The sequence below is a fragment of the Carcharodon carcharias genome, chromosome 12 (genome assembly GCF_017639515.1).
Source record: "Carcharodon carcharias isolate sCarCar2 chromosome 12, sCarCar2.pri, whole genome shotgun sequence".
NCBI classification, from domain to species: Eukaryota; Metazoa; Chordata; class Chondrichthyes; order Lamniformes; family Lamnidae; genus Carcharodon; species Carcharodon carcharias.
Genome location: NC_054478.1, coordinates 52499732 through 52504050, shown reverse-complemented (window position 1 = coordinate 52504050; position 4319 = coordinate 52499732). Strand labels below are relative to the sequence as shown.

Below are 4319 nucleotides of genomic sequence, written 5' to 3'. Positions count from 1 at the left end.
GGTAGGTAACTCTTTCAAGTACAAACCCATTTCTATCTGTTTTTCAGATGAAGTTACATTGTTTCATGGTTTGCCTTTGTGAGATTTGAACTCTTGATCTTGGAGTTCCAAACCCAGTACCATAACCACTTGGCTATTTAGGCCAAGCCAAAATTACATTGTTTCATAGTTTGCCATTGTGAGATTTGAACTCTTGATCTTGGGGTTACAAACCCAGTACCATAACCACTTGGCTATTTAGGCCAAGCTCTAGAGGGTAGGTAACTCTTTCGAGTACAAACCCGTTTCCATCTGTTTCAGATGAAGTTACGTTGTTTCATAGTTTGCCATTGTGAGATTTGAACTCTTGACCTTGGGGTTACAAACCCAGTTCTATAACCACTTGGCTATTTAGACCAAGCATTTTAATGCTTCACGAATTTGCGTGTCATCCTCGCGCAGGGGCCACGCTAATCTTCTCTGTATCGTTCCAATTTTAGTATATGTGCTGCCGAAGCGAGCACAATGTAACTCATTCGAGTACAAACACGTTTCCATCTGTTTCAGATGAAGTTGCATTGTTTCATAGTTTGCCATTGTGAGATTTGAACTCTTGATCTTGGGGTTACAAACCCAGTACCATAACCACTTGGTTATTTAGGCCAAGCTAAGCTCTCTCTGTAACTCTTTCGAGTACAAACACATTTCCATCTGTTCCTATTCAGATGAAATTACATTGTTTCATAGTTTGCCATTGTGAGATTTGAACTCTTGATCTTGGGGTTACAAGCCCAGTACTATAACCACTTGGCTATTTAGGCCAAGCAAAATAGGCTCTCTGACAGCTCTTCATAGTTTGCCATTCTGAGATTTGAACTCTTGATCTTGGGGTTACAAACCCAGTTCCATAACCACTTGGCTATTTAGGCCAAGCTCTAGAGGGTAGGTAACTCTTTCGAGTACAAATCCATTTCCATCTGTTTCAGATGAAGTTACATTGTTTAATAGTTTACCATTGTGAGATTTGAATTCTTGATCTTGGGGTTACAAACCCAGTACCGTAACCACTTGGCTATTTAGGCCAAGCTAAGCTCTCTCTGTAACTCTTTCGAGTACAAACACATTTCCATCTGTTCCTATTCAGATGAAATTACATTGTTTCATAGTTTGCCATTGTGAGATTTGAACTCTTGATACTCTTTATACTCTTTTGAGTAAACCTGTTTCCATCTGTTTCAGATGAAGTTACATTGTTTCATAGTTTGCCATTGTGAGATTTGAACTCTTGATCTTAGGGTTACAAACCCAGTACCATAACCACTTGGCTATTTAGGCCAAGCAAAATAGGTTCTCTGACAGCTCTTCATAGTTTGCCATTCTGAGATTTGAACTCTTGATTTTGGGGTTACAAACCCAGTACCATAACCACTTGGCTATTTAGGCCAAGCTCTAGAGGGTAGGTTAGGTGTCCACCGGGCCCCACATCCTTAACAACTCAATTAAGTGGCAATTAAAGGCCTCAATCTGCCTGCACTGCCATTATATGCTGTGCAGTGGAAGATGGATGGTTGTTGGAAGGCTGTTTTTTTCACCAAAGTTGTTGAAAGGGCAAGAAGGCAAGGGGGTATCTCCTTCAGGGAGTGTCCTGTGCATATATGAGCGATCCCCTCCCTAAGATTGTATACCCGCTTTGTGCCTCCGTCCTCTTTTTTTTTTACCAATTTTGCCATCAGTTAATCATTGGCTATTTGAAATATAAATTCTAATATCTCAGAAATCCAACTCTGATTTGTAAAATAGACAAATTATTATTTTAGAGTTCCAGTTAAAGATTGGGCTAGTACTAAGGTGCAGTTTTTTAAACAGTGAAAGATTTCTGGAACTTATTTTTTTCACTTGAAACACAGGCACTATGTTATTGAGCTTTATGTTTGGAGTACTATATTATTAATTATGCATAATCTATTACAGTCACCAGAGGAAAGTTACCTTTATTAGTCTTGGATCACATTCAACTGCAGATCTCGAGAGTTGAAGTGGAGTACACAGATCATAATAAATAATTTGCTTCTAAGTACGCTTGTGCGGGACTATGCAGACAATTAATTAGAAAGGATGTGGTTTAAGTTGGCTCAGGTCACTCCTTGGCATGCTCTAAGGTGTCTGCACTCTGAAACCTTGCACTAAAAAGAAGTCAATGATCTTCCCAGATTGCTAATAGAAATGACATGAATCGAACTGAAATGGAAAAACTCGTTTGTGTGACTGAAAAAAAAGTATCTTTCCTCATGGTTCAGCTATACAAAACTGTTGAATGCACAAGAATTTAATGTAACATGCAGTCCCATGTACCATAAAATATAAAAAGTGTTGCGTAGCATTTAGTTTTGCCAACCCACGTGGTTGCAGTTCATACAAGACTCAAGAGTTGGTTATTCTGTGAGCTATACGGTTATCATATCTGCACATTTTGACTATTTTGAAAAAGATCCAATTGTGAATTGTGAATATCTATATTGACTTATTCTTATCAACCACACAATGTAGTGATTTAGATTTTTCACTTCACAGTCAAATATTAGTTACCATATCAGGGTTTCCAAGGACAAACGTCTGGGCCAGGATTTTACATTGGTTGGGCGGGCTCAGCGGAAGTGGGCGGGGAGGTCACGGAACCGGCCGCCGTCCGCGATCGGCTCGGCACTGTGATTTCATGATTAAGCCAATTAAGGCCTACCCAGCATGGATCATGAGTGGTAGCACTGAGGCGCCACATGTTCAGGTGGGGGGAGGAGGGAGAGTCGGGTCCAGATCTCTTATGCACATGTGCGTGAAAGAGCGCTTCAATCTCCCTGAGGCATGGAGTTGCCTCAGAGAGATTGAAGAGCTTCTTAAAGAAATTATTAAAAACATTAAAAATTTAATGAAACTTGTCCCCTCATGTGACTGTGTCACATGAGATGGGGCATGTTTTTATTTTCAAAATAAGTTTCTTAAATAATCAGCATTAGCAAATGGAAGCCTCATCTCGCCCACTCCTAAAAAACGTAAAGGCAGCTTGGCCTTTTCATCTGCCCGCCAGGGGCCACCCCCCTCATGCTGAAAGTAAAATTCTGCCCCTGTTTAACTAAACAGTGATTTACCAAACAAATACTCAACTTTTAATTAGTATATTCTGTCCATGTAGATGGATTTGTAGTGGAGAAAACATATTTTCACCAGTGTAGTATTTATACCAGTACTTTCAACCTATATAAACCTCAAATTAGCTTCAAAATATTAAATTGAGTAATTCACTTTCAACTTACAGATATTGAAATAAGGCTCATGTCATACTGTGGCTTTAATGAGTAAAGTATATTAAAACAGAGGTGTATAAATTGCATTTATTTTCATGGGTACACAGGGATAATTGGAAAGGTTACAGCTTTTATGCTACAAACAATGCTCATTCATAAATGCAAGAGTTTGGACTTACTGATACTTTTTCATTATCTGGTCTCAATACGAATGGATTCAGCTGGTGGTTCTGTGAACTGTGAAATCATTGATCTATTTCACTGTGAGCAATACTGGGTCTTGGAAAAACTGAAAGGTTTCCTAAACACATATTCTTCAGTATCTTACTGTGCCTTAGCAATGTCAGTCATTCTGCTGAAAATGACCGTTCAGCAGCAGAAGACATGGAACACAAACTGATTAAGAAGCAGTGTGCTAATTTAGCCAATAGCAATGTCTAAATGCTGAACCTTGCTTTAGGTAACATCCAAGAGCTGAGCCATTCGACTGCATCCAAAAATAGGCTTATAATAATTGGGTTGGGCACTGGATGCACCTGCTAGTGTTGATCCAAGTAGCATATAATGTTCATGATTATCATGAGTAAGGCATGCAACCAGTAATACTCACACTGATTGTTGGCTATGTGTTGGTTTGACGGGGATAGTTATCAAGGTCTCTGATGCTACTTAAAGGCAACCAACACTCTGGCTGCAGACATGTGAGGAAGCTTATATGGAGAGAAATGGCTGCAAGCCTTTCAAATCAGAACCCAGGTTCTCCAATGCCCCTTGAAGGCTCTGAGGTAGGCAGCGGACATGAGGAGGGGGATACTCTTGTAGCCTAGTAAGTCCTTCAAACAAAAACTTCACCAAAAAGGAAAAGAGGTTCCTAATTTACCTTGAAGTAGCGGGTTTTCTTTAATCGCTGCATTCTGTGTGGTAAGGTTACTTCCACAATGCTTTAGGTAGAAGTGTAAGACTTCGACCCAGCAATGACGAAGGAATGGTAATACACATCCAAGTCTTCATTGTATGTGACTTGGAAGGGAACTTGGAGAT

At 39.7% G+C, this 4319-nt stretch overlaps 1 non-coding gene across 1 annotated transcript; it reads right to left on the bottom strand.

The window, feature by feature from the left end:
- Positions 1-396: 396 nt before the first annotated feature.
- Positions 397-503, bottom strand: LOC121285341. Its single transcript, XR_005944641.1, has one exon. It is a non-coding gene; the product is annotated as a U6 spliceosomal RNA (small nuclear RNA).
- Between the last annotated feature and the right edge of the window lie 3816 nt (positions 504-4319).